Source organism: Notolepis coatsorum (assembly GCF_963971535.1).
Source record: "Notolepis coatsorum genome assembly, chromosome: 20".
Lineage (NCBI taxonomy): Eukaryota > Metazoa > Chordata > Actinopteri > Aulopiformes > Paralepididae > Notolepis > Notolepis coatsorum.
The window spans coordinates 59,010,291-59,026,758 of NC_140184.1; positions in this window are offsets into that span (position 1 = coordinate 59,010,291).

Consider the following 16,468-nt stretch of genomic DNA (forward strand, 5'->3'; position numbering starts at 1 on the left):
CTCAGTGAGTCAGAGCAGAGCGCTCGCTATACTCATATAACTAGGGTTATAGAATAACCTTACATTATGTTATTGTATAGCTTACGCTCTGCTCTATTGGAACACAGGAGCTGAGCAGAGCGGAAGCTCGACAAATGTACCCGCTGAGGCCCCCCACAACCATCAGAACCGGGGAGGACCCGAGCCCCCTGGACCCCCCTAGAGGAGGACGGGAGGGAATCGGATCCGACTGTGCGAAGAGGGTTTAGCACCTCAAACGCACAGGGTGAGCAGACCATGGGACTTACCTTCACACAGAAGGACCCGCGACCACTCAGGCACGCATCCCACATGCCACCAGGGAACGGACGGGAAGCAAAACACCCCCGTTACAGTCCCCAACATCACGGGGTCGAAGGTCAAGAACCCAACCCCGTGGCAAGGCCGTAGCAGCGGAGCGCGGAGGAGGACCCAGCCCTAGGAACAACCTGAGGGCCAGGACCCCCTGAAAAAGGGGCCCGGTGAGGTCAACGATGCCATAGCATCGGGACCCCACCAGACGGTCACTGGTGACACCACCCCCCACATCGCCAGCGTATCGGACAGGGCCTAAATCAAGAGTAGGCCCTTCCCCCCTTTGGCACGCCGCTCTGAAGCACTCTAGCTTACTGCACCTGGTATTCCCAGAGGGTCTCCCATCCAAGAACTAACCAGGGCCGATCCTGCTTAGTTTCCGAGATCTGACGAGATCGGGCGTGTCCAGGTTGGCATGGCCGTAAGCCCCAAGAGCCTACCCCCCCACAATACTGTGGGGCCAGACGGCGCGCCGGGGAGACAACCCCCAAAAGGGGGTTGATCCCTCAATCCAGGCAACAGGCCAGAACTCGACCTGTGCCTGGAGCACTGCGGACTAGACAGGCGCCTAAGGGGTCTACTGTAAGAACAGTACCCGGCATGTCATGACCTCAACAAACCCGACCCCTCCAGCGGGGTCGAGGTTCAAAGGAGAGGCCGACACAATTGGCAGACGACACTCTCGGGCAGACAGGGTCAAGCCCGGCCTCAACCCGAGAGTCGACTCTGCTACCAACACACCGGAGAACCAACCACCTCCCTATGTTTAGTTTAACAGGAGGCGGTTGTTCCCTTAACCCACCAAGAAAACGTAGAAACATAACTGCACGTATACACAGGCTATACAAGCAGTACAAGTGTTTCAGTTTTCAAAGGGTTAACCCAGGCCAACAGGTCGACGAGAACGAGTCCGGACCTGGGCCTGGCGGACCGGGACCTACACAGGGATGCCTAGAGGGGTTGACAGCAACCACCTCGACAGCCCCCTCCCATCCATGCCCAGCAGGGGGAGGGAGGAGTGAAACAAATGGAGAAGGACCAGGCCCCCTAACACAGCGCAAGGTACAACACAGTATGGACCAAGCATGTCACTGTTATGGGCAAGTCATAGTGGCATACATATGACACACACATCCACGACATCAATCCCTGCGAAGCCCGGACCGACCAGGCATTTCCCCCCCGGAAAAGCACAAAGTCCTTCGGGGTACCAGAACAGCAGATCTGCGCCCCGGCGGACAACGGGTTAACTGACCTGGTCCGGCGCGACCAGAACCAGTCCTGCGTCCTAGTCACGCCGCCATCCCCAGTCCTAAGAGGGGGGGAGGTACGCGTGTCGATCTAAAACATCACAGAGGGCGCCACCAAGATGGACAGAACGTGAATGCGCTGCTCCTGGCGGCCCACCTCATGGGCATGAGACCCCTCTGCCAATGTAATGATCTACTCCGTCATCTCCCCCGGAGATACACGTGAGTCATTCGAAAACTGTTCGTTTTCTGCTCTGCTCTCTATTACAGTGTGTATTGGGCCATTGGTCACTTGACCCAATTATTATTGCATGTATCTTTTTCAATTGTACTCACGTAGAGGTCTCTCTTGGGGCACTTCTGTCTTCCCCTCTTATGTGAGGAGCAGAATTGACGGGGTTGCCCTCAGACGCGTCATATAAGGCCTGTGTCTGTGTCTTATTGACCGGCTTCATGCTGCTCGTCCGAGACAGCACCTAGTGCACTGGCACTCGGTAGAGATAAAAAATCTCCTTCCTAGTCGCCTGCATAAAAAACGCAGTTTCTATGAATTGGGCAACCAAGGCCTGCCGGCCCATAACGTGGTTCCACATCGGAAGCACCCAGGGCCAGCGCTAGAACCCGAAACACATCAATGGTGAATTCTAATAAGAAACACCAGACAACGTTCCCTCCATGCTGTCTCGGACGAGCAGCATGAAGCCGGTCAATAAGACACAGACACAGGCCTTATATGACGCGTCTGAGGGCAACCCCGTCAATTCTGCTCCTCACATAAGAGGGGAAGACAGAAGTGCCCCAAGAGAGACCTCTACGTGAGTACAATTGAAAAAGATACATGCAATAATAATTGGGTCAAGTGACCAATGGCCCAATACACACTGTAATAGAGAGCAGAGCAGAAAACGAACAGTTTTCGAATGCATCGCATCATCCAACTTTGACAAAGACAGCGGTTTGCAGCACATAGCGTGTAACCTCACGGATGTCTCCTGGCCAATAGGAAAACGCGCCCAGTGACGTATCCCATGGCCGGGGGGAAATCCCGTGACCCACTTATCCTAACATGGAGTGGAACCAGGGAACCCCCCCCCCCCCCCTTCCCCCTCCCTGTGACGCGCTGCCCCTCAGCCGACAGGGAACTGACAGGCAGGAGGTCCCACCTCCCGGCCAATCAGTAAATGGGGGGAAGGATTTATTAGCCCACCCCTTATGACCCCTCACCCCTGATACGATGCAACAACAAAGCAGAGCCATGACACCAGTCGTAGCGTGCTACATGAAAGCGCATTATACCTGTTAGGGTAACAGCTTCATATTCTGCACGCCAGCCCCAGACGATAACCTCGTCTGTGCAAAAACTGGCTTTATACATGGCTTCAGGCTCATGTGCGAACTTGCCACCTGAATTTTTTACACCTTTACCCTAAAGTAAGAAAAAACACAGACCAAGAGAGGGGCCAAAGGCCTTGGTACAAGAGCTACACATGTAACTTCTGTAGGCCAACACCTAACCCAGTTGTGGATTCAATGCCACGTTTACTTAAACGTGAACACGATACACACAACCCTCTATCACAATAAAAAAGGGCAAAAGTTCACTCTCACTACTGCAAGAGGAACGCCGTTTTTTATGATGAGAGAAGACATAAGTCCTCGATCAAGTGCTGGTCAAGTGCTGGTTGCTAAGTCTACATAACAGCGACCAAACAATTTTCAGAGAAATTGCCTCTCTCTAAGCAAGAGCACAACCCCAGCAGAAGCTGAGGGATTTACACCGTATCCCCAAAAATATAGTGAATCAACACACATTTTGTAAACAAAATCATATTTGAGGGGAGGGGGGGGGGGGGGGGGGGGCAGGGGCAAACCGAGGAATAATTTCACCCACCCCCTCACCACCTCACCCCTGATACGACGCCAAATGTGTAGAGTAAAAGCTTTACATCATGCACGCCAGCCACAGCCGAAAACCTTGTTTGAAAACAGGTTTCCCACAGCTCTGCTTATGTGTGAAAAAAACTTGCCACTTGTTATTTTCATCATTACCCTCAAGTAAAGAATAACAAGCTAAGAGAGGGACTCAGGCCTTCGATCATATGCCACTATGTACAGCATTGTAGGGTAACACCCAGCCAGTTGTGGGCTCAGCCACATTGTCTAAACGTTACATGAACACACACAACTTCTCATCATACAACAAAAAACCCAGTTCACTTTTACTCACGTAAAAACAACGCTGTTTTTAGGTAGCGAGAAGACATAAGCCTTGGCCAACGCTAACCTAAGCTATACAAAGGCGACCAAGACAATTTTCACACCACACGTCGTATCTCCAAATGTAGTGAAGTAACATATGTTTTGTTAAACAAAGACATCGTTATTAAGAGTGGGGTAATGTCCAATGAACATCTTACCTGCACCAACGAACGCAGGACGAAAGGCCGTAACACAGGTTGGTCCACCACGTTGACGAAGGCCTCTCGCTGGCAAGGCCAGAAGAGGCAATGGCCGGAGCCCCGCTCCGGCGTGACGCCCCCCTCCTGCAGCCAGTCATGGCGCAGGCCCGACGACATCTTCTGCCAGAGATGACGTCGTAGTCAGAGTGCCAGGGCCCGCTATTCTCACGGCTAGCGCCAATGGTTGTAGCACAAGCAAAACGGCTAACTCTAGGCTAACTGATAGCATCAAGCTAACGTTTCCAACCAAGCGCAGCCGCCAGCTAACGCAGTGGCAAGCTAAGCGGCTACTACTGAAAGCTGCACAATGTGAGAAAAAGCAATACAGGCCAACACTTCAGACAGCTGCTGTCTTTTCCTCTTCTTGTCCGGAAAAAAAAGGGAAAAAGGCAACACACGCCCCTCTTCAGAACGGTGTTTATCGGCAGCAAGCCCCTCGTTGTACACTGGGTGCAGCCGACCTGAGCCGGAGATATTCTCATAACGAAACACCAAGCTCACCTCCCTCGCGCCGGGTGTTTTTCATCTTGAAAAGCGGGGCCAGCACGGCGACAGAGGGTATCCGTTTGTCCAGAGACCCGGGGAATTGAACCGCAGATTCGGAATCACGGTCCCAGGAAAAACAAAGCTACGACTTCACTGAGGAGGAGCTAATGTTATCGTGGGGCATCAGACTAGAACCCCCTCCACGCCGCTAAGGGGCAGGGAAAAGGATTCTAGCCTGGAGCCGACCTTCGTAAGCTGTGCAGTTGACCCCCCACAACTGACACACCTGGCGCCCGCGTTGCAAAAAACATCACCCGCCCAGAGAGGCCGTCAGCCCCCACACAGCCGACCGCCTCCCAAGCATAGTGTCCAGCTGCAGAGCCGGAGACAATGCCTGCAGCGATTGCTCAGCGACGCGCGCCCCTAATGCGAAGCGCCGGTGGAGGTCAGAATGATCATCATCTTCTAGACACTCCGGTGGCGAAGACATTATCGCTGTATTTCCTCAAAAAATTGTGAGAGAGAAAACAAAGATATAATGTCAACGCAGCTCCTCTTCTCCAATAACTATTTCGGCACTAAACTAAAGTGGTGTATACAGGCACTTTTTCAGTGGTGAAAATAGAGAAGGAGCTGATGGTGTGGCCACGACCCGCTTATGTAGAGGAGCGGATGTGGGTGTGGCCAGGTGGATGGGTGTGTGCATGTGGAGAAAATTATTCAATATTAGACTGGATAAAGGGATAGTTCCAATAGAGCAGAGCGTAAGCTATGCGATAATATAACATATATTAGGCGGGGTGAGGAACTGTACATTGGAGGGGGTTGGGTTTGGACATTTGCAGGGGCCAGTTTCGAATTGCAGTCTCCCGTAGGTGCTCTTTGAGAGTGGTTTTGAAAGTGGGTAGTGATTCACATTCCTTTACAGCTGTGGGTAGGGTGTTCCACATTGATGTGGCATAATTGCAAAACGTGTTTAGTCCCTTGTTTGAGCCGAATCTGGGTTTAACATGATTTGTGGAGCTCCCTCTGGTGTTGTGGTCGTGGTATTCACTGACCTTTTGGAAGTATTTTTACATGTACATGGGTACCTTAGTGGTGTAGTGTATCTTGTAGACCAGGCCCATTGCAAGTTGCTGTACTCTGTCATCTACTCTAAGCCATCCTAGGTTGTCAAAATGGGCAGGGGTGAGGTGGGTTCTAGGAGTAAGGTCAAGCAGTAGTCTGAGCAGTTTGTTTTGTGATGTTTGTAATTTTGTTTTTAACGCCTTTGAGGTGCTTAGGTACCATGAGGTGCAAGCATAGTCGTAGTACCCTTGAATGAGTGCTCCTGCCAGAGTCTTCAGGGTATTCTTGTTTACCAGAGAGGAGATCTGGTACAATAATCTAGTTTGTTAGTTGATTTTTTTTTATTACATTGGATGCCATTTTGTCACAGCAAAGATTTGCCTCTAGGATGGAACCCAGGTATGTAATTTCATCTTTCCTTGTGACAATATTGTCACCCTACACTGTAACTGAGAAGCCGTCGGTCTTGCTGAGTTTGTTATTTGAACCGAAGAGAATGGACTCTGTTTTACCCAGGTGTAATGATAGTTTGTTATCAGCGAGCCAGGTGCAGATCCTGCCGAGTTCCGAGCTGAGGGTTTTTTCAACCTGTAACTTGTTCTTGTCAGAGACCAGCAGGGCTGAGTCGTCCGCGAACAGGAATTTATGTCATTTGCATAAATTAGGAACAGTAACGGTCCTAGTATGCTTCCTTGTGGAACACCACACCTCACTGGGAGGGGGGGGGGGGGGGGGGGGGGGGGGATAGGGTACCGTTTACCTCCACCATCTGTTTTCTCCCCTCTAGGTAGGATTGCATCCAGCTCACTGATAGACTATCAAAACCAATTGATTTTAGCTTGTCAATCAGAATGGAGTGATTGACAGTGTCGAAGGCCTTTTGTAGGTCCAGCATGACCATGCCTCAGTATTTGCCCGCGTCCACCTCTTGTTTGATGTGGTCATTCAAATAGAGAAAACATGTGTCAGTGGAGTGGGATGTTCTGAAGCCAGATTGGAATTCGTAGATTAGATTTTTTTCCGCAAGGTATTTTTTGACCTGTTCGTATACTCTTTTTTCCATTACTTTCGAGATGGAGGTAAGAATAGAAACAGGGCGGTAGTTGCCTGGGTCCAATTTGCTGCCCTTTTTGTGCAGGGGGGTTACTCTAGCAATTTTGAAGTCTTTGGGTACGTGTCCCTGTTTTATGGAGAGGTTTATCTGTGTGTGATGACTGGGGTGATGGCGGCTGCTGAGTCTCTGAGGAATTTGGAATTTGGTTCCGATGGAGGGGAGTGCTTCAAAGAGTTTTCAAGTAGTAGTTGATTGTACTGAAAACAATGTACTACATATCAAACACAGGAGTGCAACACAAGCTTTAGTAGGCTATGCTATGTTCAGATGATTTTGCACCGTCAGTGCTCAGATGAGTTTGCACCGTCAGGTTGTAACAGTGGCATGACTATTTCACTAGTTTAGCTTACACCAATGATTACACAAACTACACAACAAATAAAAAGAGAAGTACATTTTCTTTATTCGAATATGATAGAATATAACCGCTTGGGGAGCATACACTACACAAGAATGTGAATCCCTACCCATCTTCAAAAGCGCTCTAAAAGAGCACCTACGGGAGGCTGCAATTCTAAACTGGCCCCGGTAAATGTCCAAACCCCCGCCAAACCAACCCCCCCCCCCCCCCCAATGTACAGTTTCCGCACCCTCAAATGTATATATTCCCTTTTAGAAACGCTGTCTGTAAATAAACAATACTGTATTGTATAATATCTTGTATGTCTTAAATGTCTGGATGTAACAGTACTGTATATTTGTATGTTGTGTATGTCATAAATGTTATCATGAATTGAAAATGGAGGACCCTGGTGTAAACAAGACGAAAGTCTTTCTCTGGTCTGCATCCCCAGGGGAGATGAAGCATAGCGATATAAACATAGTCATAGCATCAAATTAGTATGCTCCGCGAGTGGCGACGCTGGTTGAACTGTAGCTAGGTAGCCAGTATGCTAAATGCTTTGCGACGCTGGTTGAACCGTAGCTAGGTAGCCAGTATGCTAAATGCTCCCCGACGCTGGTTGAACTGCCTGGGCCGGTCTGTCTGTCGAAGACCGAGGGAACCGCATCGGGCTTCAGCTGATTAGTGGTCTTCTGGACAAACCTCCCACCCTCAACAACATAATCCGAGGCAATGAAGTGTTCGCTGCAGATCTTCATTCCCTATCCAACAGCCTGATCGCGCCGCTTGAGTGCAGCCAGCCAACGTGCCAACAACACTGTTTTTTTCACTGGTAGTTTGTGGAAATGAACCAACTTTCCTCGCTCTTTCACGCGGTAGTTTGAACAGCCGGGAGCAATACAAAAATAACCACCGCGGTCCCGTTGTTTGGTAGGCAACATTTTATTTACTGACTGACCCGACAATCCATGTTTACTATAGGCAGCTAACCAGCAGTGTATACCAGGAGCCACACCAAACCACCCCTGTGACATCAGCAACAAAATGGCGGCGCCCATGGGGAAACCAGGGAAATTATATTTGATTTTTCAGACAAATAAGCAGGATTTCACATTTGATTATAGGACCCTGTCTTACACAAGGTACACAACAAACAAACTAGGATCACATTGTTCAATGCTTCATCTCCCCTTTAACAATTGTGTGTATTGAGCCGTACTGTATTGTACCCATTCTGCAATCTGTTAATACAATTTTCAATCAATCAATCAATCAATCAATCAATCAATCAATCAATCAATCAATCAAACAAACACTGGGGTTTGCACTCTTGGGGAGAGGGAAGGTGAGGAAGGTGAGGAAGGGAACTGAACCTCCCATTAGGAGCTTGGCTCCAACCTGGTGGAGTGGCACTCTGAAAGGGGAAAGAGGGTTCAATCGAGCCTCCAACCCAAAAAAGGGTTGGAGTCAGAGACCAAACATATCCCAGACCAATTAGACTGGGATAGACTGGGGAAATAAATTATTCTCTGACCCCTGTGTTGAGGCGATGGAGCTATCTCCTGGAACATAGGCCTCAGCTAGGAATTAAGGGTGTAGGGAGGGAGAGGGGGGGGGGGTTCTTTCATGATCACAGACGGATCAAGCATTGAAATGGAGAAAATAATTAGGAAATTGCATGCATAACTGACAAAGTAATTAACACACAGAAGAACCCTGAAGCACGAGGAACAGCAGCCAGAGAAATTCACAGTATAATAAGTTACTAAACGCCAACCTACACATCAGACAAAAACAAAACAAGTAAACATAGAGCATAAAACCAGTAAACTCTTTTGCTTAGAGGACAGAGGTTGCTGTTTGACGGCATTACTTGTTTTAGTAAAAGGATGAAACAACTCATTTAAAATAATCATACCCTTCCACTGTTGGATGCAGTGCCGCTGCCGCCCAGACCCCCCCCCCCTTTCCACATTTAAAATGTAAGAGGCCAAACGTCAGCCAGCAATCCACACATTCAACCACTGATTATCATTGGTACTAAAGGTACAGGTTCAATTAACTAATTATAGGTATACATGTATTTCCTGATGCCAACACGTTTCCAGGGTAATTACATAATCATAATAGATTGATTATGAGGATTATTATATAAGGTTATATGTTATGGGAACAGAGGAACGGGACCCATAATAAAGCAATGCAACCGGTTCAACAGGAAAACGCCAAAAACAGCGTATATTTATTCACAAATGTTCAAAGACAAAACAGAGTACAACAAAACGATACGACAGTGGTGTTGTAGTGCGGACAGGTCGGAGGCCTGGGATATGAAGTGTCTGTTTACCCAAATGTGTTTGTGAAGCAGATATGTGTGTGTATAATATGTAGAATGGAGTCTTACCGTGTTGAAATATGTAGTGGGTCAGGGTTGCTTAAACAACGCCAGGAAAACAAATCGGGAACCCAGAGGGAATTTAACGCGAGAGGTAGGCGAGGTGGGGGGAAACACGGGAGGGGCAAGCGAGTGGAAATACACGACGAGCGTGGCATGGTTCGAGGGCGGCGTCCTCCCACACTAGACACAAGAGAAGAGAGGCGAGGGTTAGTTAACGAGCAAAACATTTGACCAAGCTACAAGGGAGCGAACGAGGTTAGGTTTATCAATTGGTATATATAATACGCGCATTAGCAAAACGAAGATTCAACTACATCAGAATACTGAAATGCAATCACAATACGAGGAAAGACAAAATAGTCAAGAGGGATAATTACAACGCAAACCTACTGTTCCAAGCAGAACGAACTCGCATTGTCCTCTGGGCTGGTCAAACGTTTATACTCTCCCCTGTTACTGGGAAAGAGACAGGAGCCTCCGATTGAAGATTCACATCTGGTGTGGAATGAGAACGTCTAGGAAAACGTGCGTGTCGGGGCTGGCTGCGGTTACACACAGGGCCATTTTCGTTTCGTTTTCAGGGTCAGTTTCGCTTTTCAGAACGCAACGTAATGGCAGGCAAGTTAGACATTGTTTTTGCCTCCTGAGCACAGTGATGTATATACATGTAGTACAATGCCAAAGCAGTAGGTGGCAGTAGGTGGCGATGTAGTTCAAACATGAAGGCCAATCAGAAAAGTTGAATGTGCCAATACACTTCCTGCAAAAAATCAACAAGTCCCCCATCTTTAAATGCCTCGCGTGAGCCGTTTAGCCGATGTAGCATTTATTTTTCAGCAAAGAAAGTGCAATAAAAGTGCAATAAACAAAACGGATACATTCACTGTGTGTTCTGCCTCTCATTTGTTGATGAAACAAAACTAACATCAACACAATTGACCACCAAGAGCGGAGTTTAGTCTCACAAAAAGATCGTTGCCGATTTTGTTAGCTTACATGCTAACGTGATTGGGATATCCCAGTATAACAGTATAGCATTGTGGCTAGCAACAACGTTTGTTAGCTTACGTGCTAACGTGATAGGGATATGCCATTATAACAGTATAGCATTATGGCTAGCAGCTTGGTAACGTTAATGCTAGCAGAATGAATGGATGTAAACTTTATTTAACAGATTGCAGAATGGGTACAATACAATACGGCTCAATACAAACAATTGTTAACACTTTAATCGCCGGAAACGCCGTAACTCGTCATTCCCCGCCATGCTCATTCTGCCGAAGACGCCGTAACACATCTTTGATATCAATATTTAAAAAATCTGTGATCGAAATCATATTTATCCCCCGGGACCTGAGATATACTGCTGAGCTCCACTCAACTATCTAATGGTTCAAGAGCGCCATTTGGTGGCCGATCGGCAGATCGCCCAACAGGAAGTCATGTGGATGAAGTGGTGCTCACCCATATTTCGTCCGGGCACTCGCTATCATTAGCAGGACTCCATCTTGACACAATGGATGTCGATCGGTTGCAAATAACTCGACAAACAACATGATTTGGACGTATATACTATTATACAACCTGGAAATGGATCGGGTATTTCTACATCCCATAATATGAATATCTCTGCTCCACGCTCATCGCCCAACGGCGCGAGGAAGATACGGTAAGATCCAGCGTTATTTTCCAACGTGTTTTTTACTAACTGCTCTGATGATCATATCACCCACACTAGATGAATGATATAACATTGCCCACGGAATTATAAACGACCCCCCGCCCATCCGGTCAACATCAGATCAACATCAACATCAGATCATAAACAAACACACTGTAGCACCCACTCCACACACTTATAGCACACACCCACTTTAAACAAACACACTGTAGCACCCACTCCCCACACTTTATATTTATGGATGAAGGATTGCACTACAACTCGTACACCTTACTGTAAATTGTACCTAAAATTGTACCTCATCCCATTTCTGCTTTGCACTAGATAGTACTGTACATTAGTACACTGCATAGTATTGTGTATTGTATATTATATGGTAACTCAGAACATTGTACATATGTCTATACCGAACACTGTGACCTCATTTTCTTCTTCTAAATTCATGCTATATTATGTTATTATGTTATTTGATACTATCTTGTCTAGCACAGTCTCTGGAGCGTAACAGTAAGAAGCATTTTGTATGAAAGTATTCTGTACTTCTGTATGACAACTATTAAAGAACTTGAACTTGAACTTGTAGTAACTCCTAGAAGCACATCCAGTTGAATTTTTTTTTTTATCTCGCACAGATTCCTACCAAACTGTATTTGATCATCAATATACTTACTTCTTTTTTTTACTTTTTTTACTTCTAATTTACATGCTATACTATGTTATTTTATTTCATACTTATCTTGCCTTGCACAGTCTCTGGAGCGTAACAGTAAGAAGCATTTTGTATAAAAGTATTCTGTACTTCTGTATGACAACTATTAAAGAAACTTGAAACTTGAAGAAACTAATGCATTTAGGGCTATAAATCAAGTTCTGGAGAAAGCTGCAGAAAACGATTAAAACATACTTATACTTTAGACCGTATTTTATCCTGCCAAAACGGCGTTTCTTTTTAACTTGGACAGCAAACATAATCATTCAGCAACAAAAACGTTGCTGTATTCAGCAGTGTAACAGAGTAGGGGGTATCTGCAGAGCCGCAGAGCCAGGCTGGACGGGTTGGAGGCGGGGCTTCGTGGTCTGGACAAGCATTAGTGGTCTGGACAAGTATTGTCAAATGTATATACACTCTTTTTCTGGATTTTTTTAGTATCACAAACAGTACTGTATTTGAAAAGTACTGCTACATCTATACATTTATGACATACCAGATTTTCAAATACAGTACTGTTTGTGATACTAAAAAAATCCAGAAAAAGAGTGTTGAACGCCCGACCCAAAATGGTTCTCTCCTCTCTGTACACCCCCGTCCCCACGGGTACCCTGCCGGGGAGCCCATGGACGCGACAACGGCGGCAGCCGTAGGGTGCTCGAGCCTGTAACGCTAGTGGTACACGATAGCTATGAGCTAACTAACGCTACAGGCTCAAACACCGATAGAGCGGCTGGTCGCAGAGACGCAAGTTGAACGAACACATCGGGAGGAGAATGAATGAATGAATGAACCTGATGTAAACAAGACAAAAGTCTTTCTCTGGTCTGCATCCCCTTAACAATTGTGTGTATTGAGCCGTACTGACATGTACGATAGAGCGGCTGGTCGCAGAGACGCGAGTTGAACGAACACATCGGGAGGAGAATGAATGAATGAATGAATGTAAACAAGACAAAAGTCTTTCTCTGGTCTGCATCCCCTTAACAATTGTGTGTATTGAGCCGTACTGTATACCCATTCTGCAATCTGTTAAATAAAGTTTTCATTCATTCATTCATTCTCCTCCCGATGTGTTCGTTCAACTCGCGTCTCTGCGACCAGCCGCTCTATCGTACAATACAGTACGGCTCAATATACACAATTGATAAGGGGATGCAGATGTGACGGATCATACTGGGTCTGCGTTGTGTTTGATGTTAAATGAGAATGTCCCGAGGGGGAGTCGAACAGGGGGCTCCCGTGTCCGCGGGCGACGACACAGGCCGCTGCACTAAGAAGTGAATTCACTCCTAACTACCGTACCTATGCGTCTGTTAACCCTGTTATGGGGAAGTGAGTTTAATTTACCAGCCCGCACTGCCACAGTCACTCGTCAACACACCTGTTTCCGTGACTGTGGACATACCCACGGGCTTCCCCGTTACACTCACCTCCCTAAACTCACGCCCCTCAGGACATCCGGGTCACGGCACCACTGTGACGGATCATACTGGGTCTGCATTGTGTTTGATGTTAAATGAGAATGTCCCGAGGGGGAGTCGAACAGGGGGCTCCCGCGTCCGCGGGCGACGACACAGGCCGCTGCACTAAGAAGTGAATTCACTCCTAACTACCGTACCTATGCGTCTGTTAACCCTGTTATGGGGAAGTGAGTTTAATTTACCAGCGCGCACTGCCACAGTCACTCGTCAACACACCTGTTTCCGTGACTGTGGACATACCCACGGGCTTCCCCGTTACACTCACCTACCTAAACTCACGCCCCTCAGGACATCCGGGTCACTGGGCACCACTGTGATGGATCATACTGGGTCTGCGTTGTGTTTGATGTTAAATGAGAATGTCCCGAGGGGGAGTCGAACAGGGGGCTCCCGCGTCCGCGGGCGACGACACAGGCCGCTGCACTAAGAAGTGAATTCACTCCTAACTACCGTACCTATGCGTCTGTTAACCCTGTTATGGGGAAGTGAGTTTCATTTACCAGCGCGCACTGCCACAGTCACTCGTCAACACACCTGTTTCCGTGACTGTGGACATACCCACGGGCTTCCCCGTTACACTGACCAGAGAAAGACTTTTGTCTTGTTTACATTAGGTTCATTCATTCATTCTCCTCCCGATGTGTTCGTTCAACTCGCGTCTCTGCGACCAGCCGCTCTATCGGAGATAGGATCAGTTCAACTTGCGTCTCTGCGACCAGCCACTCTATCGGAGATAGGATCAGATTGTGTCATGTTTTGCTAGAGGGTGTATATGTTTATTATTCCGAATAGATCTACACAGGCTTATAGCCTATAATACGTGACATTTGAAGCAGGCACCACTGCTGTTGTAATTGTCTGGTAATAGCTGTTTCGAGTGTTTATTATTGGGTTGTTGTCGCAGACTCACTGCATGTTCAATTTGCGGCTCGTATGGTACTGCCTTCCTATACCCAGTTAAATCTGTCTTCATATCTCACGCCCCAAAGGCGATAGCGAGGGGGGCGTACGCGTGTAGGTCAGTGGCCAATCAGAGCGCAAAACGGGAACCCGGAAACACAACTGCGTTGGTAAAAGCATACACGCCACCTGTTCAGGTGCAGTCCTCACAACATTATAATTTAACTCCTCTAATCCTACAGTATATATCCAAGCATTAACTGGTTATGTCAAAGTGGTCTATAAATATTATATTTGTCAGTTTTTTCCCCCTTATAGGTTTATGATAAGGGTCTGAAATTTGTAGCCCATTATAAAGAAGTAAAAGCTACTAGCATACTGCTCAGGCTTTACCAGAAAGAATATGTGCCAAATGTGATTTAGTTACTGGAGAGAATTGAGAGTACCTGTCCGAGATTCAGTAGCAGATGAAATATAGTCTCTCCTGGCAGTCCCAGCTTTCCCACAGTCTCTCTTTGGTCATCGCTCCACAGAGACGGCTCCAGACTGGGCACTGGTGATGGTGGACATGTTATATAATAATAATAATAATAATAATAATAATAATAATAATAATAATAATAATAATAATAATAATAATAATAATAATAATAATAATAATAATAATAATAATAATAATAATAATAATAATAATAATAATAATAATAATAATAATAATAATAATAATAATAATCAGTCAATATGACATTTCTTAGACTTGCTTTTACATAATACAATGTTAAATCTTACATAGGGAAAAATATTATTGTATGCATAAAATCTATTAATTGTGAATAACTTCCTTCATGCATATACATTAAATTAAATAAATCAAGTGCAAGCAGACATTATGTGAGACCTGGTGCTGGTGTGTTTCCTGAGGCCAGGCCTCGTACAGCATGTCATCTCCATTCACCCACAGCCAGCGATCTGCCAGGTACCGCAGACCGGTCCACACATGCTCAGTCTTCTCTTTCTGGATCTCCCTCTGGGCCAGAAGCACCTCGCTCTCAGAGAGCAGGCTGGCCAGGTCCGTGTGACAGGATCTGCAGTACTCCAGAGCCTCTTCCCAAGTCTTCTCCTCTTTCACCACCATCATATTCAAGCAGAAGAATTGATACCATTGTCCTGGTCCATCATCCTTCCATCCAGTTGTCCTGCTGATAGCACCATAGTACCCATAGTGCATGTTATTTGGTTCTCCATCAGCCCAGGCCACATATGATGCATATCCACCTCCTGACCACTTCCAGCCAGTGATGTTGTCAGGTTCTCTGTAGAGACCGATCCAGGAGAAGCTCCTGAGGTTTCCACCTGCTGTCTCTCTGAGCTTCGCCTCATCTTTCCCACTGCTGACGGGGGCCAGATCAGTGTAATGTTCTCTGCAGTATTCCTGAGCCCCAAGCCAGGTCTTCCATTTCTGTACATACACATACTTTCCCAACACGCCTGATAGACTTGTGATGAGGAGCATTTTGATGAAAGTCATCTCCATAAGCGTTGGAAGTGTGCAGTCAAGACTTAAGGCACAGAGGATCAATTTGAAGTGAAGTTTGAGTTCCAGTGTGACGTTTCTTAGTGTCATTGTGACAGGACTCTTTGCATTCATTTGAAAATATGCATAGGCAAATTTGGAGCTCCAATGGCTAGCCCTTATGTACACATGCAATCCTTGACTGGGGTGGAACTTCACCATCGATGGAAAACGGTTAACAATAGTGATACTTGCACACTTATTTTGCATTGAAGAGGCTTCCACTTTCTCTTTGTTGAAACAGTGGTGAATCAATTCCACTTACAGTAATGACAAATATTTACACATAATTTATTTATTTAGCCTGAAACCCTGTTTTGGAAAGGCAAATCCTGCTGTTTTACATATTAGCAGTGTTTCCATTTCACCTTCTCTAAGGTCATTTGAAGCATCAAGTCAGAATCTTTCCCCTCACTGTGTAAATTTGCAACATTATTTGCATTGTGTTGAGTATCATCAAGGCCCAGGACAGGTTGATATTCTCTCCATAATGCAGCATTTGTGAAAACATAACAAGGGTTTACAAATTTGCCAAAAGAGTGGCTCACCAGAGAATGGTGTTAAATACATATTAATGACCTTTTTACAGTAGTCAATAAATCAATCGAGCAGAGATCGTCTGAACTGCTACCTGATGCATATGTGATCGATTTGGTTGCATGTTTTCTGA